Genomic DNA, 26,925 nt, shown 5'->3' with positions numbered 1-26,925 from the left:
TTGAGAACATATCAGTATATTGAAATTTTTTAGACAAGTGAAGATGTGTGAAGAAGTGTTACCTAAATCTCTCAACTGAAGTATGAAACATGTCATTTAAAACAATGGAAATTAAAATGGCTTCTAATTGTGTAAAGTTAAATGGTTTAACCCTTTTGCTGCCAGAAATTTTCATACTTCTTACATTACAACATAAGAGAATCACACTAACACCTCACACCCATATATTTTCTAAAAGTAGACACCTTGTACATTATGAGGCTATGTTCACACACAGTATATTTTTGTAAAACCACGGCAGTTGTACAATGGACGAGATTTAAACGGAAGTATACGTCCATTGCTGTCTAGGAATCCCGGCCGGAGTGTATACACATAGTATACGCTCCGGCCGGGATCTCTTGCGGCGCCGCAAACAACTGACATGTCAGTTTTCTGCGGCCACTATTCATTGAATAGCGGCCACAGAAAACAATGTCAGTGCACACTATGGCTAAAAGTGTGAGTCAAGCAGAAAGTTATATGCGCCATTTCCCCTAAATATAAAAGTACAACATATATCCAGTTTATACATGTCCCATACAGTATGTCTAAATGCACATATTTTCATAAAACCAGAACCAGAAAGACACAAAAATCTGGTTTCATGCAAAAAAATTGTAGTTGTCTGAGAGTGCAATAACCTAAAAACCTTAACGTCCCCAGCTGCTTGTAGTTTCCTCTTTACACTTCAGAACCGCCTGTTCTTTTTTCTTCTTCTGTATCCAACCATTCAGCTGTGCCGTCACTTCCCCTCTCAGTGAATTTAAAGCATTATGGTGCGTTTACACAGAGAGATTTATCAGATTTTTGAAGTCATAGCCAGGAGTGGATTTGAAAAGAGGAGAAATCTCAGTCTTTCCTTAATGACCTGTTCCCTGTTTATAGTCGGTTCCTGGCTTTGGCATCAAAGATCTGTCAGATAAATCTCTCTGTGTAAACGGACCCTAACTGCTATTTCAGGTCATTTTTCCGGATCAGTTTTGATGTATACATGATGAGCAGCTGTATTGCTGGACATTGCATAACACACGTTTGGCTTTCTCTAAAAGCTTTCTGATTTTCAGTTTTTCCTGAGCTACCCTTCCATAAGTCTTCCATACATTGCACACAGAAAAGGTGGGATTCGGCTCGCCAGTATCTCTATAGTACAGAAGCAGCAGTAGCACTATTACACAGGGCGATGTATCATTATTACACGTAGTGATGTGTGGTCAGCGGACAATGATTTTTCAATATGTTGAAAGACAACGATCAAGAGATGATCACTTCTTCAGCTGATTGTGGTCTTTATTACATGGAGGGATAATCTGCCAAATAAGCCTGATTGGACAGATTATCGCTCTATGTAATAGGGCCTTCAGATTCTGGATGGAAGCTTGCAGGGTCACACTTGTCATGTCCTCCAAATCATATTCATATGTTAATACGTCTCTACAGGTAATGCTTCTTCTAATGTCATGGGTATGTTAGAACACTAGAGGGCTTTTAATAAAGTGAATTTTTAATATAATTAAAGAAAACAAAAAATAAGATTATCAAAGAAAAATACAATAAAACTACACATACATATACAGATAAAATGACATAACAGTTTAAAAAAGAAAAATGAACCTAGTATGTTATGAGACGTTTGAGTCCAGTTTGCCTGGGGAAGCAGAAACAGGCCAATCCATCCAGCTTGGGATCTGCAAAAGAATAACCCCACCACCACCACCCCCAAAGCTTTCCATAGATCTTGTCTCGTCTTAAGAAGAGTTGTAAGCCCCTTTACCAACCACACTACTTCTGATGTCAGAGGGGCCAGAAAATATGGTAATGGTCTTTTACAGCCCCATTTTATGGCGTCCTCTGTCCTGTCACACTAATAATATAATATCTTTGCAGGTATACCTTGAAGCATGGTCATAGCACCGCCATTCGTCCTAATATTCTACACACTTACATATCAAACATGGCGATGCATATGGCAATATGGTTGGACTTAGTGGATTGCTCAGTTTGCTATTTACACCCTAGGTACCTGTAAATGCCCTGAGCACTCCTGCTGAGGCATACATCTGAAATATGGATAAAACCACAGATTTTTGCATGTATGATGCAAAGTAGACATCTACAGCTGCGTGAGGCAAGAATGGATGTATTCATAGGATTGGTGCACTCAAAAGCTTTTAACCTAAACCAGACATGTAGCGAGCCCAACTCTGGGTTGACCATGTTCACCACCTGTAAGTTTCTGTGTTACTATTTCTGTACAACTGATGCATATAGCGACATTCCCCGGTCTGGCTGATCTCCAGACTTTTAAGTTCTAAGAAAGAGACAATCACAAAACATTATATAAACGTTGTCTGACTGTAGCGTGAGCCGATGAGTTGTGCGCTCTGGGTGGTCAGCAGAAAAATAATTACTGAAATTCTCATCCAATTATCTTATACTTCTCTGGGCTGCACTAAATCCCTGATTAATGCCCCGAATAGGAAATAAAGTCAAACAATTCTGAAGCCAGCACATGTTTTCTCTATTTCTGGAAATGTTCTGTATATCACTATGTCATGTAGAGAAATGGTCTTCTTACGTTGAGAATTAACATGCAAATTTGGAAAGTAAGCACACTTCATTGCCTCAACTTCATCTGAAGGAACGTTCACACATTAACTCATACAAAGCCAGGAGTGGATCATAGATGGGGAAATGTGTAAAGGAAGGGCTGAGACATCTCCTTTTTTAAAATGCATTCCTGGCTTTGTAGTCGCACTGAAAGGAGAAGTCCAGTCAGACCCATTTTTTTCCACAAGTGCTGGGATAAAAGGGGAGGATAAAAGAAAAAAGTGCTTTTACCGCCCCAGCTCCAGCACTGGTGGCCACATGCCGCCGCTCCGGACCCCGTCCTCTTCCTGGTCTGAGCAGGGACCCGGGTCATGGCGTAAGATGTCCGCTCAGCCAGTCAGCGGCCTTAGTGGGGTCCCGCCTCGGCCGCTGACTGGCCAAGCGGACCTCACACGTCAAAACCCGAGGACAGGAGCAGCGGTATGTCGCCACCAGGCTGGACATGTTATTTCTTTTATCCTCCCTCTTCCCAGCAGTTAAAAAATGGGTCTGACAGGACTTCTCCTTTAAAAACCTGAATGTGTGAACACACACAGAATATATTATGACAGAATGCCCCATCAGCAATTAAAAATGAAATGTGACTGCATCAAATCATTGCAGTAATCAACATATTACATTGATCCACACCAATGGACACCAGTTTATTTGTATATTGTCATATTCTACTGGATATATGTATTGTCGTACTGACTCGTACTGTATTTGTATTTATCCCCCTGGTATCAGCCGATGGGGGAGAGATATAAGCACACCTTATTATAGTGGTGCTTTGTGTTTGTTTTTAATTGTTTTTATCTATTTTTGTGTTATAATAAAGTATTTTTTCTATCACTACATGGAGTGCTGCTTCCATAGTGCTATTTCTTTTCTTTTTTCATGGTTATATCATTACTACTGCAGCACCTTTTCCTTGAATACTAATTATTGGGTGGTGCCCTTCCTACCTGTATGTATATATGTAATAATGATCATGTCATTTATTTTCGCCCATTGTCCATAGACTTTGATGCAATTTTCAGTTAAAACAGCAGCCGTGAACATAGCCTTATAGACTGTTGTATAGACTGTTATAACTTTGTACTTTAAATCATCCAGGTTCATAGACATCAAACGTTTACAATCAGTTCAGTCTATTGCAGGTCCAGTCCTTGATATGTATATATAGCCAGTGTGGCATGACATATGCCCTGTGTGCTGTGTAAGAGGCCGGCGGGGATAATGACTCAATGTTGGATATGTTATCGTATCCTTATTATTAATAGTTAATAATTGCACATATATGTCATGACATGTCACATGGCTGTGATCAGTGTCAGTCACAGTCCAGGAGGACGCTCTGTCACCATTACCATCTTCCTTAGTGACAGATTAGGATGCTACACACATGGATGCCTTCTCTAAATTACTTATGTGGATTAAGGTTAAAGATTAGGGCCTGAAAAACAGACATGTTTCCTGGTAAATTTGTCATCTACTCAATGACTTTTACACACTCTTCATCCAGATGGAGCCTCCAGCAGATCACCAAAACAGGTGCCGCTTATTTTTACTTTTACATGAAGAGGGACTATAGATCAGGGCAGGAAACATCCAGTGCTTTCTAATGCAGTTTCCAGACATGTGTAAGAAGAACCAGGGATGTGTCCATAACACAAAAACTGTGCAAGTTGGTTCCAGTCTTGGCTGTGGTAAAAATACTGACCAGAATATAACACGTGAACCCAGCCTAAGAGGTTGCATTAATTCTCTACCAATGCAGTATATCCTGCAGAAGCAGCACATGGCGTCCTATCTAATGAGCTGTGACAGTATGACCGCAGATTATCTAGAGAAAGCGTGCGCTGATTTTCCATTGCATGTGCCCTCCTCCATACTCCAGGTTATCAGAATGGATGTGTGCTGGCCTCCTATCTAATGTAATGCACAGGCTGCACACTATCACAATCACACCACTCACTGATCTTGGGGCTTGGCCCTTATCGGAAGCATGACAAGTAAATGTAGCCCAGTGCCTCACGTGTGTGAACTCACTAGACATTGTCATTTTTGCGCTGTTAATACTGACTTTCTATTTTGATATTAGAGAAGGTTCCTCCCTGTCAGTAGTTTATTTATATCTCTAATAGGGATATATATATATATATATATATATATATATATATATATATATATATATATAATCTTTTTATTTATTTCTCGATCTTTACATTCGAAGATATTTTAAGGCAATTTATTTTACCTGATTTTTGCATTCCATAAATAATTTCTAGTGTGTTATATCCTACATACCCTAGCATGTGTGAGCCATGAGCAGAGCATCTACTGTCTATGCAGATTCTTTTCTGTCTTTAACTCTTTCATTTCCACTGCATGGCGTATACAGGGGATGATAGAACTAAGTTTAATAATCCCCTTTACTGCGATCCTTTATGGGCACAACCACACCTTGGCCTTTTGACAGCTGTTTTTTTCCGGTAGCCGCCATTTTTCGGTCAAACAACAGCCATTAGGTTAAAACAACGGGCGTTATTTGGCCATGAGATGATGGCTGCCAAAAAAAAAAGGTAAGTCAAACAGCCAAAAAAAAGACGTCATGTGGTTGTAACCTATGGCTATGTTCACGCCCAATCTATTCAATGACCATTGTTTTGAAATAATAGCTGTTACTTGCCATTAAATGATGGACATCCAATAAAAACAGTTAGATATTGTGTGAACATAGCCTATAGCTGCATTGCTTTTTTAATTTATTGAAAACAAAACCATCTTAAAAGCAACTAACCTAAATTTTTGTCAAAATTTATATTTTTTAACGAATATTCTCTGTTTATGCCTATGGGAAATCAATTTATAAATCTCTATAGAATGTTATGCTGTATAGAGATTTAAAAAAATCCAGCATAAATTACAATATCATTTGGGAGTTCAAGTTTATTGATGAATTTTTAATGGATATTCTTGTAGTTACATTCTGGGTCTGACCAGTTTGATCTGTAAATGCTGCATTAAAAATCAGGATTATTGTCTGACGCTGTAATATAAAAGGCATAAAACAGTGCGGTGATACTGTTAGATGGCACGGTGATACTGTTATACTGAGGGGATCACATTACAACACTCAGTGGGACACAATCACAAGTTTAAAAAAAAGAAACTAATAGATCACAAATTGTAACTGACAACCAAATATGCCAAACCTACATTCAGATGAGAGCAATGTTCAGCAGGATCCTATACCTCATGCTGCAGATGCTCTGACACATTCATCATAACCCTGGTACCAAGTTTGACAATTAACCTCGAAAGGATGTAAATTAACATAATTTTTTTTTTCCAGAATTTCTAAAGTCTTTCACTTTATAGTATCTTTTTCTTCTATTTGGACCACTATAAGGCAGTGTACACATTACATTTACATGCATTTTCAATTATAAGGCTGCTATAAGAGGCACTGTTAAAACTTTTGAGAACATTTATAGGTTCCCTCAATTCACCTTACCTTTAGCCTGGACCATCCAGACAGCTAGTGAGTATCGGGGTCTCCAGTAATTATATCAGATCCACAGTTATAAGCACAAAGCCATAAAGATTGGTTTCCCTTGTATATGTCTGTGTCTTCCATTTGAGCAGTCAATAGGATATTGCAAAGGTTACTTGGACACTGCTAGAGAGGCTGTAACATCTGGAAGGAACTGCCCAACATCATGACAGCCTTGAGTGGTCATCATGTCCCATGCTGGGTACACGCTAGAAGATTTCAAGTCCTCTAAATAGCTTTTTTAAAATTATGGTATACAGCGGGGGGAAAAAGAGAGAAAAAAAAAAACCACACAAAAGAAAAAAAAAAACCTGTGTTAAATCTTCTGGTAATTCCTTGTAAAATCCAGTGAATGGGGTTGTTATAATATATCTCTCCAGTCTGTCAGAAGTTATAGCTGCTCCATTATATAAGTGCGGCTGATTAACATACGTCTCTCTGAAGGCACGGCATGCGTCTCACACATTAAGGCATGTCATGCGTCTCACACATTAGTCAACACTTCTTCCACTTCAGCCTGTGAATTAGCCTGAGTCCTGTGAATTAGAATGGAGGCTCTGGAAATCTCCCATAGATTTGGCACAGTCACTAATATAAAGGCAACGTTCTTCTGATGAGTCCTGATAGATTTCCTTTTCAGTGTAATTTTGCTTTATTGGAATCGAGCTAAGGAAACTCTTCCTTAGGATTGTGGGATTCTTGCGCTGTAGGATTAATTATTTTTAGCAGTAGTCTAATGTTTAATCTTCCTTCTTCTCTCAGCCACCCAGAACATTGCTTGAAGGAGAAAATGAGTTTCTTTTGAAGGAAGGGCTTAAGGTGGGAGGGTGAGTGTGTCTATAGAAGTGTGTAGATGTGTAAGGTTCTGACTTTTTTTTTTTTTTTCAACTTTAATCTTTCTTTTCTCACTAACTCCTCCTGCTGGCCAATATCAGGTTACAGAAAATATGACATTTAACCCCTGAACCACTGTAACACACTGAGCACTGCCGCACATGAAATCTGGCCATAAATAGCTGAAGTTTATCAAGACAGTCTTTGCCGGATCAGAGAATGATATTGACATTGACATGCCTAATGGATTGCAGAATTGAGTCATTATGGCTAATTGCACTTCTGGAGCATCGATGTCACCAGCAGATGTAAGAGGAATCCATGCCTAAAGCTATTGCTTATTGATACCTTAGCTGATCCACTAGATGTTACAGCGGAAATCCTCTCCTAACAGAATTACTTTGCTCAGTAAAAGAAAGATGATCATTAATCTGCTAATCATGTGCTTTATTAGTGTTTTCATTATAGCAACCAGGTATAAAGTATCATAATAATTGCATTGATATCAGAACTGTCACAATCACCAATGGCAGGAGTTATAAGAATGGTTTATCTGCTACTTCCACAATCTTCCCCATAGTATATTAAAAGATAGGACATTGCTGTAATCTATACACCATACATTTCGTGCTCACCCTGTATATATTGATATTTACAAATATTACATCAATTATTTATAGTAATAATGTAAAGATAAACTGATTGAGGCAATACAGTAGATGTATGCCTTGCTTAGGAGTTAACTTCTGCCACAATGGTTAAAGCTTGGGGTGAAGGCGTTGGCAGTAGACCAGTTTCTCTTGGTATTTGTGTGCCAGTTCTCAGATAGGTCAGGCCTTGTTCTCACCCACCTGATGGGACTTGCCCTTTTCAACCTGCAGGGCACAGAGTTGTTACCTCTTTCATTTCACACTGCTTCTTGTTTTTCTTTGAACCCATCTCAGGAAATCCTGGGAAGACACTATTGCCTGGAGGATATCAAGTCGATTACTCAATATTAAACAAAATATCAGCTCCTAAGACTGTATGATGTGGGCATTTATATCAGACGTTTATATCATTTTATTAAGAATGTGTTAGAATGTGCTCCATTTAGAAGCTGTTCTTCCCCTGAATGCATTACAACTCATTACAATATAATTCTGGTGAGGGCAGGGGAAATACACTGCTCCAAAAAAAAAAAAAAAAAGTGGCTATGTTCACACAACGGCAAAAAAACGCAGATTTAGCAATTTTAAAAAACGTCTGTTATTGCTGTGATTTAACTGACTGCTATAAATGCATTGAAGTCAATGGGAATACGGATGTCCAATGCACACACTGTATTGAATAACTGACGTTATCACCTCGGACGTCAAAATAATGATCTTAATAATTATTTTTGGACATCTTTTGCAAACAGTGGACTTTTTTATTAGTTGTTTACACAGTTTTTCTTTTGTCACCGTTCTTTCTCCGTTTTTACTGTTAAATTCAATGGACTTTTCAATTAAGCCGCACCCAAATAATGTACCAACAGGGGAGGCCAGACAGCTAAATGATGTTCGTTATTTTAGACTCAAAATGACAGACGTTATTTTAAACAGAACTAAAAAAATGTGAACATTAGAGATGAGCGAACTGCTCAGACTTTTGAAAGCAGTTCGCTTTCTCATCATGCCTTTGATCCCGGCCGCATACTTGCGCTAACGAGAATATGCGGCCAGGATATTCCAGGGAATCCCTGTTGAATTCCCTGGAATATCCCGGCCGCATATTCGCGGGAGCGCAAGTATGCGTCCGGGATCAAAGGCATGATGAGAAAGCGCTGATGCCGTCAGACCAAAAGTCCGACGGTCCGCTCATCTCAAGTGAACATAGCCAGTCACTGACACTTGTGTAAAATCATCCCGTCCATTTAAAAAGTAACTGATTGTGAATTCATTTCTCCTGCTGTTGTGCAAACTGAACAGGTCGAAATGATGGCAATAAGCAAGACACTCCTATAAGGGAGGCTTCACAAACAGCTTTTATGTGGCATTTTTCTGGTCTTAAAAAAAAAAAAAAAAAAGCCAGAAAAACTGCCAAATATTACCTGTCAAGTTTGCAATTTACATTTTTGCCTTTTTCTTTTAGTTATCATGTAAAACACAGCACTTCCTGTGTTTAGACTCTTTTTAAAGTCTAAACACAGGAAGTCCTGTGTTTCCCATGTCATCTGTGCACTCAGAAGGCATTTATTTAATTGAAGGACACATTGAGCCGTGATACTCTGTACAGGCCAGACTTCATGGATTTCTGGTAAGTATAGCTTTGTTTTAAAGCATGATAACAAAACAAAAATAATTTATCTAAATTGCAAACTTGTTTTATTTCACATCTACTGTGGGGCTTTTCCAACTATTCCAACAAAGACTTACCTATGAGTTTACTTACTTAGAAATATAAAATAAGGCACACTTACATACTGGCACATCTACTACAACTCTAGCAGGCATGGTGGACTAACAGCACCAGCACTGAAAGGGAGCTTGAGTCCCCAGGGGAACTTCGCTCACTCTTACATATATCTTTAACCCTTAGAGGACCGGGCCAATTTCAATTGTTGCGTTTCCTTTTTTAACTTCTTGTGCTTAAAAGGCCATAGCACTTGAATTTTTTTCACCTGGAAACCCACATGAGCCCTTATTTTTTGCGCCACTAATTGTACTTTGCAATGACAGGCTGAATTTGTTCATAAAGTACACAGCAAAACCAGAAAAAAATTCAATGTGTGGTGAAATTGAGAAAAAAAAACACATTTCTTTTATTTGGTTTTTTTTCGCTTTTACGCCGTTCGCCCTGGTGTAAAACTGACTTGTTATATATGTTCCTCAAGTTGTTACTATTACAACGATATGTAACATGTATAACTTTCATTGTATCTGATGGCCTGTACAAAATTCAAACCATTGTTAACAAATATATGTTCCTTAAAATCGCTCTATTACCAGGCTTATAGTACTTTTATCCTTTGGTCTATGGGGCTGTGTGAGGTGTCATTTTTTGCGCCATGATGTGTTCTTTCTATTTTTACTTTGCTTGCGCATATGCGACTTTTTGATCGCTTTTTATTAAATTTTTTCTCGATTTGATGCGACCAAAAATGCGCAATTTTGCACTTTGATAAATTAATAGTATGGGCGATTACGCACGTGGCGATATCAAACATGTTTATTTATTTATTTTTATTTATAACATGGGAAAAGGGGGGTGATTCTGACTTTTATTAGGGGAGGGGGCTTTTTATTGATAATAACACTTTTTTTTTTTTTTTTTTTACACTTATACTAGAAGCCCCCATGGGGGACTTCTCATATAAGTACACTGATCTCTCATTGAGATCTATGCTGCATAGATATGCAGAATAGATCGATGAGATAGGCACATTGATTGCTTCCGGCTGCTGGAGCCGGAAGCAATCGAGTGCCGAGCCGGGATCAGCTGACCCCGGACGCAGTAAAATGTATGGATTGCTCCTCCAGGACAACGTCCCAGAGAATCGATCCACCCCACTAGACACCAGGCATGGCTGCATTCAAGTAATCGGATGCAGCTGTCAACTTTGACAGCTGCATCCGATTACTTTATTAGCGGGCACGGTGATCGGACCGTGGCCGCTAATAGCCGCGGTCCTGGGCTACAAGCGGCACCTGGGACCGTGGCAGTTCAGAGCGCGGCCGCCGCGCGGCCCCACTCTAAACACATGGAGATGGGGTCGCCTAAGGGTTAAAGGGAATCTGTCAGTTCCCGGGCCCTACCTAAGGTGGTGACAGTGTGCTGTAGCTGGCAGTCCCCTAGTAAGCATGGTGACTTTTGGTAATTTTCCATGCAGTGGATTATGTACAATCCCACGTCTGAACTGAAGAGAAGTTGTTTGTGCCACACTCTGGCACACCTCTCCACTCCTTCCTCCTCCCTCTTCTTCATGAATAATCAATGCTGCCCGGCCTCCTGCTCGCTCAGCTGTCAGCCAGTGTCTCTGATTACAGATCAGTCCTCTGTAGGCAGTTTATGAATAACTCAGATATAGTTGAATTTCTTAGCCCAGTTGTGTTGGAGCTGTGGCCTAGGGTTAACTCACCTGTCTAGAGACCTGCCAGCAGTTTGGTCTCTGGTTCAAATCCCCTGATGGAAATGTAGTGGTCTTTATTTTATTTTTATTCTCACTATTGTATCATTTTTAAAGGGGTTATCCAGCACTACAAAAATATGGCCACTTTCTTGCAGAGACAGCCCCACTCTTGTCTCCAGCTTGGGCGGGGTTTTGCTGCTCAGTTTCATTGAAGTGAATGGAGCTTAATTGCAAACCGCACCTGAACTGAAGACAAGAGTCGTGTTGTCTCTGAAAGAAAGTGGGCATGTTTTTGTAGCACTGGAGAACACCTTTAAGGCTATGTTCACACACACTGTATTTTTGCTCAGTATTTTGCAACCAAAACCAGGAGTAAATTGAAAACATAGAAAGGCTATAGAAACACTGTTAAAATTGAGTGGATGGCCATTATTTAATGGCAAATATCGTCTGTTGTTTTAGAATAACAGTAATTATTTGCCATTAAGTGGCTGCCATCCATTCAATTTGAACAGTGTTTGAACATAACCTTTCTGTGTTTTCAATCCACTCGTGGTTTTGGTTGCAAAATACTGACAAAAATACTGAGTAAAAATAAAGTATGTGAACATAGCCTTAATGATACAATAATGAGAAAAAAAAACAAAGACCTCTGGTTCAAATCCCCTAATGGACATGAAATAGAGACCAAATTGCTGGCAGGTCCCTAGACAGGTGAGTTACCCCTAGACCTGCAATCAGAGACACTGGCTGACAGCGAGCGAGCAGGAGGCCGGGAAGCATTGATAATTCATGAAGAAGAGGGAGGAGGAAGGAGTGGAGAGGTGTGCCAGAGTGTGAGATTACCAAAAGAGACGTGAGATTAACAAAAGTCACCATGCTCACTGGGGGACTGCCAGCTACAGCACACTGTCAGCACCTTAGGTAGGGCCCGGGAGCTGACATGTGGTGAGCCCCTGAGGTGCTATGTCGGAGGATCAGTTGGTCACTTGCTAGGTGGTGAAGTGTGACGCCACTTCGGTAGTGTTTGGCCGAGATACAGCCGGGCCTTGAGATGTTATGTGACGCCAGTGTCGGTTGGGCACACAGGTGTGGTGGCTGCTTTTAGTTTAGAAGGCTGGTTGTACCTTGTTCCCCTGTGGTCAGTGTCCTGTCTGGTCGCAACGGGGTCCCTTGGGATATTATCACGGTTGGCCGGAGTGGTGTAGTGACCCTCCCGGACTATCGGTACTGCCACCGACAAAGAAGGGGAAATGTCCCAAGGCTGTAGTGTACACTGTGTCAGTGTGAGGAGAAGAGTCACAGAGTCTGTTTATCATAAATAATCAGTTTTTTACTTGAGAAAGTTAAAACAAGTTATACAGCTTTGCTTTGACGGGGTACGGTACACTTGATAGTTCCCTTGATAAAGTAATTGATAAGTCACTTGATAATACAACAACCAGATCTGTCATAGGAATACAGTGAAGAGTACAGTCGTGCTGACTGAGTACCGTGTCAGGAGATACAGAGAAGCAGAGTAGCAGAGGGGAGAATGTCCTGAGAGTCCCAACCCAAGTATTACTGTGCTCTGCCGGGATGTTGGAAGATGAGGTAGAAGAATACTAGAAGAAGAGAATACCTTGTGCCTGTGTTTTGACCCTTGGGTCTTCGCACCATCTAATGCCAACCAGTGTCGGCTGAACCATCTTAATACTGTGACACAAGGCCCCAGACCTTGTTACCTGGGATGAGCTGAATGCTGAGGATTTCCTGCTGACAACTGTGTTGCGAGATAGAGTTCATAGGCCTTGGCAACTTTGCTTTATCTGAATCAGTTCCTAGCTTACTGCTGTTTTTGGATACTGTCCGGCACTGTGACTCTCCTAGTCCATGGCGTGGGTTGGGGTTGTCTCTGACTTGTCCTCTCCTGTTAGGAGTTTAACACTCCAGAGTGTCGTGTAGAATAGACTGAGAAGAAACTGTGAGCTGTGTCTTGTCTTGCTTCCTACCCATACAGGGATCTGACTAAGACTGACCTACACTTCCTGTCACCCTTGTAAATCCTTCCTCAGCGTATCTAAGGTGGGTGAAGAGTGCAGTAGAAGATGAGATGATAGGATAGAAGAAGAAAAGATTTCCATAGGTCCACAGATCCATGTGACACCCAAATAAATAATAACCCTTTACATACTTCAGCCATGCAGCATCTGAGTACACATACCTAATACAGTGACATCTAGTGGCGAAACTTAACACTACTGAATAACAATGAGTACAGGCTTTTACGAGGGGTGTAACCAATAGCAACACCTGTGGTAGGATACCGCAGACAGATTCCCTTTAAATCAGCAAGATGGTTGAACTGCCTTAGGAATGACATGACATAGTTGCCAGGCAAAAGAAGCAAACAGGGCCATGAAAAAATGCCATACACATAAGCTATGGAGTTATTGAGACGAACTGAAGAAATTCCATTGAACTCTATGGGAAAGAAACGCCACAGTTTGCAGAAAACTCTAAACCTTCACCACGCTGTGTTTTCAAAAAAACTGCCACAAAGCCAAAATACACCAGAAAGGAAAGAAAAACACCACAGACAAAAAAGTACCAAGTATGTAAGGCAGTTCATAAAATGCCATTGTCTTACAGCTAACGTTTGGCCATGGGTGTTTTTAAAACACAATGGTGGCTTTTTGTGACAGTTTAAGGCTATGTTCACACTACGTATGTATCCGGCCGTAGTGCGAACCGCGAATATTCGCACATAGTTTTGAGGTTGATGCGTTCGCTTGAAAGTATACGATATACGGCCACACAGTGCACACTACGTATGAGCTTATGGCCGGATTCAACTTGATTTTTCGATCCAAAAGGTTCTGTGTGGTTTACGGGGCTGGGCGAAGATTTCCAAGTAAATGACCTGTTTCAGATCGCTTCGAAACAAGCTAGGGAAGCATAACTGTACTACGGGCGTATGTTCGCGGTGCGTACGCATCCGGCGCATGTCGTTTTTTCCCATGCCCGTAGTTTCAGCCGCACATGTACGGTGGCGTACGATCTACTGACGGATTCATACGCAGTGTGAACATAGCCCAAGGCTGTAAGAAACCAGCCTTAGTGGTTTTGCAGGTGGTGACCACACACCATTTCTTTGTTCTCATTCATTTGATCTGCTGTTTTGGTCACTTTTGCATGTTGTCATTACTCTCATTGATAAACATAGCATGAGGCAATGTCTACAACCCACATTAGGTGCTCAGGTATTGCATTTCATCCAATATGGCACTGTATCAATGTGAAATGTGGCAAGGTTAGCTGCGCATTTCAGCACAGTGCAGAGGTGTAGCTAGGCTCTCCTGCACCCGGGGCAAGGATTCAATTTGAACCCCCCCCCCCCCATATGTGCAGTAAGCACAGGGGGGGGGCCATGTATGTATATATATATATATATATATATATATATATATATATATTTTATTATTTTTTTTTTTTTTAAGGGTACAAACACACTTGGCATATCCGCAGTGAGTTTCTCACTGCTAATACACAGCAAAACTCGCTGCTGATCCCATCCCTGTTTACTCAATGTCAGACAAACTCGCATCCCCACTCCTGCTTGCTTCGGCTGTTCCTGGCATGTCCAGCTCGGCCAATCAGTGCGCTGCCCCGCCGCAGTGCACTGATTGGCCGAGCTGGACATGCCAGGAACAGCCGAAGCAAGCAGGAGTGGGGACCCGGTAATGTATAGTCTCCGGCATCCGGCGGGTTAAAGGGGTGGGCTGTGGACAAACTCACAGCAGGGATGTACATCCCTGCTGCGTGTTTGTCTGCCATTGAAAGTATAGGGCCGGGATACGCAGCGATTCTCGCTGCGGATACACCAAGTGTGTTTGTAGCCTTTATGAAGTGTAGATGAGCGATTGTTTAGATGAGCGATTCAGTCATCTCTACTAGCATCACTAGTGTGGTGTTCACAATATGGGATACATAATGTCATACTTACTGTGTACCTGGAATGTTTCCATTTAAAATTTGGTCCCTAAGTACCTTAACGGAGGCGCCGTTGCCTCCGCTCCCTGCTGTCTTTACTTTAGGAGGGGCCGTTGTCTCCGCTCCCTGCTGTCTGTACCTGAGGAGGCGCCGTTGTCTCCGCTCCCTGCTGTCTGTACCTGAGGAGGTGCCGTTGTCTCCGCTCCATGCTGTCTGTACCTGTGAATTAGGAGGCAAAGCTTCCTAATCTATCTCCAGTGTGACACCCAGTGTAATGTGATTCTGTGGTGCTGTCTCCAAATGCACAGCAGTAGAGTTGATCAAACTTCGGGAAATCCTAGGTTCAATTGAACTCGAACATTCACAAACCTGCCGCATTAGATTGCTGATGCCTTCCCGGTCCGTGGGGAAAGAGGAGACTGCCCGGGTACTAACTGGAATTCCGGGATTCAGCCTAGGTAATAGGAATTCCAGTTGGTACCCGGGATGTCTCCTCCTTCCCCACGGAGCGGGAAGGCATCAGCAATCTAATGCGGCAGGTTCGTGAATGTTCGAGTTCTATAGAACCCAGGATTTCCCGAGGTTCCATCAACTCCACTCAGCAGGGGAGACAACAGCAGTAATACCTCCAGTAAGGTATTCTGTCACCAAATTCAAAATAGAAATAAGTTAGAAAAATGACGATACAGGTGCTTTATAGATTGGCGTAGGGAACCTTGGCTCTCAAGCTGTTGCAAAAACTTTGGCTGTCCAGACATGATGGGAGTTGTAGTTTTTGAACAGCTGGAGAGCTAAGCTTCCCTACCCCTGCAGATAGTAGGTAAGGTTTATATAAATGTGATATATATATTTGGATAGGGCAGTTATGAAGGGGCCCCTAAGTAGACACTGGACCCAACTCTCTTGTGTGTCTCCCCCCCCATCCCAGACAAGTGTCACCCTGTACCCCCTTGTCCTCCTCCCCAGACTGTGCACCCCTGATTGCCCTTCCCTTCCCACACACCTGTATCTCCTTTCTTCCTCCTCCTCCATAGTGCAGTGTACATACAGGACCTGCGGTGACATCATAGTCACATGTCAAGGTCCTTCACCATCTCTTCACTGAGATTTACTGAGAAATTATAGCTAAACAGCAGCCAGGAGACAGTACAGTATGGAAAATACCTCTTTTGATGAAGTAAAAATCGTCCCCTGCCTCCTCACAATGACAGAGGGCAGGAGGCTTCCAGGCTGCCTCATCCACTGTCATCCTCTCTCTGCTCCCTGTGGTGGTGCCACCCCTGGTCTCTGCGCCCGGGGCAGCTGCCCCCCCTGCCCCCCCCCCCCCAGCTACGGCCCTGGCACAGTGTCCAGAGCATGAAGCAGATACGAGGAGAAAGGCCAGGACACCAGGAGAAGTAGAGGGGGCCATGGTGTCCATAGCATGGAGCAGATACTAGGAGACAGGCCAGTACACCAGAATACATGGAGTAGGTCATAGTGTCCTAAGCATGGAGCAGATACCAGGAGACAGGCCAGTACACCAGGAGAAGTAGAGGGGGCCGTAGTGTCTAGAGCATGGGTCTCCAAATTGCGGCCCTCCAGCTGTTGCAAAACTACATTTCCCATCATGCCTGGACAGCCAAATCCAAAGCTTTAGCTGTCCAGGCATGACAGGAGTTGTAGTTTCGCAACAGCTGGAGGGCCGCAGTTTTGAGACCCATGGTCTAGAGCATGGAGCAGATACCAGGAGACAGGCCAGTACACCAGGAGACATGGAGGGCAACAACCCAGCAGCAGGAACGCTACCCCCTCCACAGGAGGAGCAGTGCCAGAGCCCTGCAAAATGCCCTCCAGTAGCCACTTATATCTAACTGTCAGAAACAAACTCCATGAGGGTGTTTGACCTTACAGCCCAACAGTGTGCAGGGCAATTGGCATCTGCCAGAGAACACCAAGGTAGGCATTGGTAGCCTGTTCTCCTCATGGATGAGAGCAGGTTCACACAGCACATGTGACATGTGAGTCTGGAGATGCCATGGAGAATATTCTGCTGCCTGCAACATCGCCAGCAACATCCTCCACCATGAGTGGTTTGGCAGTAGGGAAGTAGAGGCTAGTGCTAGACAGAGGTATTCTAACTGCCATTAGGTACTGGTATGAAATTCTCAGACCCATTGCGAGACCATATGCAGGTGCAATGGGCCCGGCGCTTCGTCTGATGCATGACAATGCTAGGCCTCATATGGCTCAAGTGTGTCAGCAGTTTCTGCATGATGAAGGTATAGATACTTTTAACTGACCTGTCCACCCCCAGACCTCTAGTCAAGCACATCTGGGATGTTATGTTTTCTTCCATCCACTACAAGCTGGCCAGGAGGTGACTAAAGCTTTAAAGGGGTTATCCAGCGCTACAAAAACATGGCCACATTTCCCCCTCTCTTGTCTACAGTTCAGGTGTGGTTTGCAATTAAGCTCCGTTTACTTCAATGGAACTAAGTTCTAAACCCCACCCAATCTGAAGACAAGAGAGGGGAAAAAGTGGCCATGTTTTTGTAGCGCTGGATAACCCCTTTAATCTAGGTCTAGGAGGAGATCCCTCAGGAGAACATCTTTGGCCTCCTCATCAGGAGAATGCCCAGGCGTTGTAGGCAGGTACATGGAGACTACGCACACTAATGAGCCTTATTTCCTTGTCTTGAGGCATTTCCACTGAAGTTGGATCAGCCTGTAACGTATGTGCCTCTTAGTTAATCCAGTGTGGGGCATGGGGTGGGGCTTACACTTCCATCCTCCTGTTCACCTGCTTCCAGGTCCTGCGGAGGTGACATTACAGGCCAACCCAGTCAATTAGTGACTGAGGTGTGATTGGCAAACCGGCACCAATATTACCTACAGGTGAGTGAACTTACAGTGAGTTCAGGTTTACATGAACCTGAACGCTCAGCATTTGACTCCCAGTGGCTGGAGAAGATGGATGCAGCCCTGGGGCTGCCTGGAAAACATGGATACAGCCATAAGCCATGTTTTCTGTAGGTATTGTCAGTCTCAGAATACGGGACTTGCTCCATAAAAGTATGGTCATAATATTTGGTTCTTATATACTGGTGTTATTTGGTAACTATTACAGATAAGCAAAGCAGTCGAATATTCGTTTTGCAAAGTTGACGAATATTGGATGTTCACAAATCAAATGCAATAAAATCTTGATAAAACAGCCAAACTATAGTAGCTTCAATAGTGGGACTATTACAGAGTAAAGTTTTGTTTAACAGCTGTTGTTGTCACATTGTCAAAAATTGGAAAATTTTAAATTTTAAATAAAAGTCAATAATTTAATTTTCGCCCAGGACAGCAGTGGACATTGGTGGATCAGTGGCTTAAAACATATTAACTTCCTATTTAACTATTTAACACGTTCCAATCCCCCTTCAAGTACCCTTTAACCTCCCCTTGTGTGGCACCCTTTAGTTAGTTTACGTGGCACTAGTATAAGTGTCAATTTAATTTCTATTTCTATTTATTTAATTTGGCTTTTTATGAATCTAATTTAGAGTGCAATAAATTGTCCTCTGCAAGGATGTCAAAGCCTCTATAGTAGTGTGGCCCTTTTCAAGGTTTGGCCAGTGGCAGTGTGAGAGGTAGCAGTCAAGGGGGTGGAAGTGGTGAAACACGGCATGGATGAAGGTTGCAGCTCCCAGTAAGACCCAGTGGTCAGGTCAATACTAGCCAGGCTGGTACTGTCGAAAGAATCCTTCAAATTTCCAGCTCCATGGCAGTCAGTAGTCCCGTGGCCAGCAATCATCTGAAGAGTTCTCAGTGTCCTCACTCTTTATTTTCATGGATTTGCCACTCATATGGGAAGAAAAAGATATGGTTACTTGTGATATGAGGACAGACTTATATAATTGAGTGCTCAGCTCAAGTCCATAGGAAGGAGAAGACTGCCAGGCACATCAGGCAGGTGGCACATCCATGGGCTCACTCAGCTTCCCTAATTAGGCTGTAGGCATAGAGTGACCCAGCGTAAGCTTCAGTCTGGTAACAGTTCAACTAATGTGCCATGATCTTTAATGGCGTTAAGGAACCACTCAGCTGACCAACCAGTCAAGTTTCTGGGGCTGGTGAGTTTGCTCAACATTGGATGTTGCAGGGTTTTACCACTCACATGGGAATAAAATGAAACACAGTTTTGTGATCGTGGCAATTCTAAAAGGCTTGGGTGGAGCAGGAACTCCACTGAGCAGGAACACTGGGTTATCTTCAACCACAGCACCCAGAAATTGGTTTGAATGGACACTGAATTCACAGCACCCAGTGACTGATAAGGGCAACTGTTTTCACAACACCCACTGACTGGTAGGATTTTTTTTTCAAACCATCCACTGATTAAGAATAGGAAATATTTTCAAAGCACACACTTATTGATAATAGAAAATGTTTTCACAACACCCAATGACTTGGTATAATGCACAACCAGAACCCAGCAACTTGGTATAATGCACACCCAGCGACTTGGTATAATGCACACCCAGCGACTTGGTATAATACACAGCCAGCACCCAGTGACTTGGTATAATGCACACCCGGTTGCTTGGTATAATGCACAGCCAGCACCCAGAGACTTTGTAATTTGCACACCCAGACAATTGGTATAATGCACAGCCAGCAACTTGGTATCATGTACAGTCAGCACCCAGTGACTCTAGGTATAATACACACCCAGAGAATTTGTATAACGTTTACCCAGCAACTTGGTATAATGCACACCCAGCGACTTGGTATAATGCACACCTAGCGACTTGGTATAATACACAGCCAGCACCCAGTGACTTGGTATAATGCACACCCGGTTGCTTGGTATAATGCACAGCCAGCACCCAGAGACTTTGTAATTTGCACACCCAGACAATTGGTATAATGCACAGCCAGCAACTTGGTATCATGTACAGTCAGCACCCAGTGACTCTAGGTATAATACACACCCAGAGAATTTGTATCACGTTTACCCAGCTACTTGGTATAATGCACATCCAGCACCGAGTGACTTGGTATAAAGCAAACCCCAAGAATTGGCATAATCCACACCCAACTTCTTTGTATAATGCAAACCTGCTTGGTATAATAGACAGCCAGCTACTTGGTAAAATCCCCAGCCAGCAGCCAGTGACTTGGTAAAATCCCCAGCCAGCAGCCAGTGACTTGGTATAATGCCCAGCCAGCACCCAGTGACTTGGTATAATGCACAGCCACCCACAATATACCCTCTAATCCTCTCTTCGCCAACCCTATCTCTCTCTTTTTCTCTCCCTGCTGTGCACTAATAGCCTGCTGCCATCCTGCTCTCCACTACACACACAGCCGACTGCCTGCCTCCAGGAAGTAGCTAACCCTATATAGAGGGTGAGGTGCTGACCTCACAGTGGGGATTGCAGGTGCTTGCAGGTGATTATGGATGCCATGTTTAGTGAATTTTGGCGCAAATTGTGCTTAATTCACTTCACAGAATCAGAATTCGCCAGATTCACTTTGCTTATCTCATTCATAGAAAATTGCTTTACTTATGTTAACATTACATATATGCATTATTTGCCTAGCTTACACCTCTGAACATTGCTGTCGCCTGTAGCTATCCTACATACAAGCTGCATGGACTGCGCCACACAAGCTCTCCACATGAGAAGGGGGCAGAAACTTTCATCACAGCTACTGGGCATTTAGCCTCCCTGACTGTATATAAAGTATAATTATACTCAGGGGCGTAACTAAAGGCTGATCTTGAGCTGCCAGTAGGACATGATGGAGGTTGTAGTACCGCAACCTGGAGAGACACTGACTGCAAAACTACAACTCCCATCATGCGCTGCCAGTAGGACATGATGGAGATTGTAGTGCTGCAACCTGGAGAGCCATATGCGGCAAAACTACAGCTCATATCATGAACTGTCAGCAGGGCATGATGGAAATTGTAGTTCTAGGGATAACCTGTCCAGGTTCCTGCTCTTCTTTTGGGCTCACATTTACACACATATTGTACATACATTCTCCATATACATACATCTTATACACATATACTGTGCAGGCATACACGATATACACACATACTGTACATGCATATGCCATATACATATCACCTACACACATACTGAACATGCATACAAATATATAGCAAGAGCAGCTGTAAAACATGAATTGTGGGAAGCTCACCAATCGGACAATGTGCACTGGGTCCTATATTTAAGCACAGAGAAAAGGCAAGTGGGCCGATTCCCGTAACAAAGTCCAAAGTCTTTAGAACATGTTAAAAAATATTCTTAAAAAAAATGTTCAATGTTCACAAGAAAAATAACCGACGCGTTTCGGACAGAACGTCCTTACCCATACAGTATACATACAGTACTTCTTTTCAAATGCTCAAATCTTTATTATTAGCAAATTCTATCACCCAGGGCATATGATGCGGCTTCAGAGAACATCTATTCCTCCAAGTTTGGTCTTTGACAACTCAGGGGTTGTTCACAGAGGCGAGATGAAAGGTTCCATGATACATGTGCAATGTCTCCAGTAAAAAAAAAACACTCTCTTTGTCAAGGCTTGAAAAGTTCCACATGTATCATGGAACCTTTCATCTCTCCTATCTGAACAGCGCCTGAGATGTCAAAGACCGAACTTGGAGAAATAGAAGTTTTCTGAAGCCACGCCGTATGCACTGGGTGATATACATGGATGTTATTTACTAATGTATATTAGTATGTGCTAGAATTTGCTAATAATGAAAATTTCAACGTTTGAAAATAAGTATTTTATGTGTTTCTTTATGGACTTATACGTGATTGTGACAGCTGTGGAGCGGCTATAGTGAAACACACCCAACACCCAGGTGCAACATAGGATCCTGTTCACACTGTTATATAGACTACACATGTACATACTGCACATATATCACCTACACATATACTGTATATGCATAAACACATATATATATATATATATATATATATATATATATATATGTATCATACACCCATACTGTACATGCAGGGCTCCAGATGGCGACCAAAATGGTTGCCAATGCGACTGACATTTTGCAAATGGCGCCCAGATTTATTAATCTGGGCGCCATTTGCGACTGGCCCCGGCGGCGGCGCGCTGTCTCTTTAAGTATCCCCGGCTGATGCGCGGCTGATGCGCGGCTGCCGGGGGTGTCCCATCCTATCCCCGGCAGCGCGGCGCATCAGTGAGCTGCCTGGGGCCCTGACTTCCGGCACAGGAAGCGCACGTCAGAGACGCTTCCTGTGTCAGAAGTCACAGCCCCGGCGTACAGGGAGCTCACTGACACGCCGCGCTGCCGGGGATAGGACAGGACACCCCCGGCAGCCGCGCATCAGCCGGGGACAACGCCTGAAGAAGAAGAGGATCGCCGGGGGAGCGGGTTGTCAGGTGAGTTTGTGTGTTTATTTTTTTTAAATACTGCTTAGCATAGAGGAAAGGGGGGGGCATGTATAATGGGGGGAAGAGAAGTCGGGGCATCTATAATGGGGGGAGAGGGGGCCATCTATAAGGGGAGGGGGTATCTATAAGGGGGGGAGAAGAGGGGGCATCTATAATGGGGGGGGGCATCTATAATGGGGGGGGCATCTATAATGGGGGGGAGGAGGGGGCATCTATAATGGGGGGGAGGAGGGGGCATCTATAATGGGGGGAGGAGGGGGCATCTATAATGGGGGGAGGAGGGGGCATCTATAAAAGGAGGGGGCCATCTATAAGTGTAGGGCAAACTGGCTGCAGACACTGGGAGATAGATATATGCACAATTATTATTATCAGGGCCCCTCAGGTGTCTGTATTGTAGGGGGTCACTTGCATTAGTCACTAGGTGAGAGATATATCTATCTATATACACATCTTGTGGGGGGTCACTATGGCTGCAGTCATAAGTCTAGCTCAGTATGTATAGACTGTTGCAAGCTTTTAAAGGGAACCTGTTACCCCCGGTGAGAACCCCCTATACTCACCTCATCGCGCCGGGTCCCGCTTCTGAAGATGGTCGGGTCACGAAGATCTCAGCCGCTGCAGCCCGGCGCACACACTGAGAGATGAGTCCAACGCTCATAGAGAATGACGGAGCGCTGGACTCTCCCCTCATTCTCTATGAGCGTTGGACTCATCTCTCAGCGCACGCCGGGCTGCAGCGGCTGAGATCTCCGTGACCCGGCCATCTTCAGAAGCGGGACCCGGCGCGATGAGGTGAGTATAGGGGGCTCTAACGGGGGGTTGGGAGCCTGTCACCCCGGAACAGGGGGTGACAGGTTCCCTTTAAGTTCAAGTTCAGAAGAGTAAGCCTCATTAAAAAGCTAGCCAAGTGAAGCTGAAGTACTGAGTCAGACTGTATATGGTTGTCAAGTTGCAAGTTTCCATGTTGAACGTTTTCAAACTAAGAAAAGAAAGGATCTAAAGGAGGAGGAGGCTGCCGTGGCCTCTGCACACAGTAAGTCCCATTTAACATAACATTAATTTTACATGGTTTAAAATGTTGGCGACCAAATATTCTATTTGGCGCCTAAATTTTTCAGGTTAGGAGCCAATGGCTCCCAGGTAAATTTTTTAGTCTGGAGCCCTGACATGCATACACATATGTATGCATCATAGACACACATACTGTACATGCATCATATACACACATATTGTACATGCATACTCATATATATACATCATATACACCTATACTATACATGCATCCATACAGGGCCGGCCTTAGGGTAAATATCGCCCTGTGCGAAACCTTTTTTTGGCGCCCCCCCCCCCCCCCCCCTTAAGGTAACATAAAGCTCCTTCAGCCTCCCACCCCTGCAGACAACATGCAACACCCATCGCCCAACCCCCTCCTCCGCCATACACACAACTACCCCCCAGCCATTCACACAACTACCCTCCCCCATGCACAAAACTACCCCCCCAGCCATTTACACAACTACCCGAGTACCCCCCCAGTCATACACACAACTACCCCCCCCAGCCATACACACAACTATCCCCCCCCGGCCATTCACATAACTACCCGACACCCCCCCCATGCACAAAACTACCCCCCCCCCCCCAGCCATTCACACAACTACCAGACTACCCCTCCCCCCCAGCCATACAAACAAGTACCCCCCATCCCCCACACGACTACAAACTTTAAAAACAAAGCCAGGAATGGATTTGAGATGAGGAGAAATCTCAGTCTTTCCTTCATGACCTGTTCTCTGTTTATAGTCTGTTTCTGACTTTGGCTTCAATAATCTGTTAGTTAAATCTGTCTGTGTAAAGTCACACTTACAGATATCCTCCTGAGCAAGGGAAACATGGTCCCTAGTGCAAGAAGAGCCGTGCCATATTGCCAATAATCCCCACAATATTGCACGGCTATTGGAGAGGAAATGGCAGCGCGGTTTCATCTATGTTTGGACACCAATGTGGTAAGAGCCTAAGGCTGGGTTCACACTGCATTTTTGTAATCCAATTTTTTCATCAGTTTTTTTTGCAAAAAACATGAAAAAAACGAATGCATTTGTGTGCATCCGTTGTAAACCGTTTTTTCATTGACTTTCATTGTAAAGTAAAACGGATCAAAACTGATCCTTTTTTTTGACGGATGCAACTTTTGTGTCCATTAAAAAAAACGGATCCGGTTTGATCTGTTTTTTTTTTTTTTCAATGGAAGTCAATGGAAAAACGGATCAAAACAGATGCACACAAATGCATCCATTTTTTTAAATCAAAAACGGATTGCAAAAACGCAGTGTGAACCTAGCCTAACACCACCTGCTGGCCACAAAAGGGGGAAAAACACTGAAAACAAATGGGTAGTTTTCCTTATAAATGCTATGTAACATGTAAGGGCTATTTTATAATACTTTATTGAGAAGTCTGTGTTTCTATCTGGGGTTCTACGTGACCTGGAAATAAATAAAATTGTGAATATATATATATATATATATATATATATATATATATATATATATATATATATATATATGATATATACAGCATGTATGCAGTGCATCATAGCTATCTATCAGCATCCCATCATAATTGGGCCATGTTCAGGTCACCTCAGCAGGTGACTATGGTCAGATCGCGTCCTGCTGGTATACGCACATGTAACAGGACACAATAGTGCAGCGTATCCCACTATTCAGTCGTTACATTTGTGTATATCAATGGGAAGTGGCCTGACCAGTCACTGGCTGACTACATTCTGGCAATGAAAGTGAATGGGATCTGTCTTTTTGGGTGGGCTGATGATGGTGATGATGTACGGCACTGGCTGCACTCACAGGTATGCTGTGTATTAGGGACCCCCATAGTGTACACACCTATGGCTTTTCCTGCCTCCTTAGCTGTGACTTTAATTTATTACAGCAAGTAAGGTTTAACTCTTTCACTGCTTTTCACCATATATTTCTGTGTCATTAGCTGCAGTGTAAGGGTTAAACCTGTCCTGCCCTGATAAATCAAAAGTTACAGATAAGGAGACACAGCAGGAGAATGGAGTCACCCCTCCCCCGGCTGTGACAGGACTGCTGCCCCCACCTCAGTGTAGAGCTTTGCTGTCCCTGTCACAGCCCACTCCCAGCTACCTGACAGGATCACGGCATGAGCAGAGATGGAGGTAAAGCAGGGATATTACTAACACTGTCTGCGGCTGCTGTTCTGTCAGGACGGGTCAGCCGGGGGAGGGGCGCTTCCTCTCTCTCTCTCTGCTGTGGCCTCCTGTCTCCCTTCACAGAGCAGCTAAGCTGATTGGTGGAACAGCAGGGGAGATTGTACTGTTCCACCAATCAGCAGCAAAGATGCCTTGCAGCAAGCACGGAGAGTGAAAAGGAGGATTATACCACTGCAGGAGGCAGGAGGGGGGCGCTCTGGCAGACAGCTACACATCTAACTTAGAAATAGAAGTTAGATGTGCTTTCTGTCTATCTGCTGGAGCGCCCCAAATGAACTACTATGGGAGGAGGAGGCCAGACGCTCCAGCAGACAGACCGAAAGCACATCTCACTTCTGATTCTAAGTTAGATGTGCATCTCTCTGCTGAAGCGCCCCCCTGCTGGCCGGGAGTGAGGCGCCCTGTGCAATCGCACAGGTCGCACACCCCAAAGGCCGGCCCTGCATCCATACATCCTTTACTGTTCTGTCCGGAACACTGAATGTGTGAATGTAGCCATACACTTCCACACTGCATATTTACATCCACAGACAGACACACACACACTTACTTATTATGAGGACACTCCAGGAGGTTGTCAGCAGCAACATGCCTCCCTCCTCCTCCTGCCTCCTGGTACTGGACTGACACCAACAGCAGAGGAGAGCAGGAAACATATGATGTGGAGGGAGCAGGACCCCATAATGCAGTGTAGGCATCCTGCTGGCTAGTGCAGTTCTCCGGAATTGGCTGCCATTATCACAGCTAATTCGGGAGAACTGCGGAGAGGCAGGAAGTGGCAGGGAGCCCAGAGGGCCCCCCATAGCTAGGGGCCTGGTCGACATGGCGACAGTTGCGACCCCTAAAGCTACACCACTGATTATACTGTCCTACGAGCAGGGAAGAATGCTATTGGCTCTAGCTTCCTATGTATTGCCTCGCTGATGCGTCATGGGATTGAAAGCAGATTAGACTGAGGATGCTGTTAAAAATCTAAAATTACAGATGGTGTCTGATCAAATACAGTAATGAAATGTATGAATGAATGCAGCAAAGCTGTGATTCTGAGCTGAAAAACAGATGACACTGCAGAAATGGTATTGAGGGTGCAACGTTTCGGGACAGGTCCTGACATAGACAAAAGTGGCAGCAGAGAGCACTGTGTGC

General features: G+C 43.6%; 1 protein-coding gene across 1 annotated transcript in view; it reads right to left on the bottom strand.

Annotated features, from left to right (window-relative positions):
- NRTN (neurturin) overlaps window positions 1–7,015 on the bottom strand; it is a 161,395-nt gene extending 154,380 nt beyond the window's left edge. Inside the window, exon 1 of the mRNA XM_069976636.1 lies at window positions 6,152–7,015. The gene's annotated coding sequence lies outside the window, so the exon portion shown is untranslated. The remainder of the gene's footprint in view (window positions 1–6,151) is intronic.
- Window positions 7,016–26,925: the final 19,910 nt, after the last annotated feature.

This window comes from Dendropsophus ebraccatus, chromosome 7 (assembly GCF_027789765.1).
Source record: "Dendropsophus ebraccatus isolate aDenEbr1 chromosome 7, aDenEbr1.pat, whole genome shotgun sequence".
Lineage (NCBI taxonomy): Eukaryota > Metazoa > Chordata > Amphibia > Anura > Hylidae > Dendropsophus > Dendropsophus ebraccatus.
This window is presented reverse-complemented; position numbering and strand designations above follow the sequence as displayed.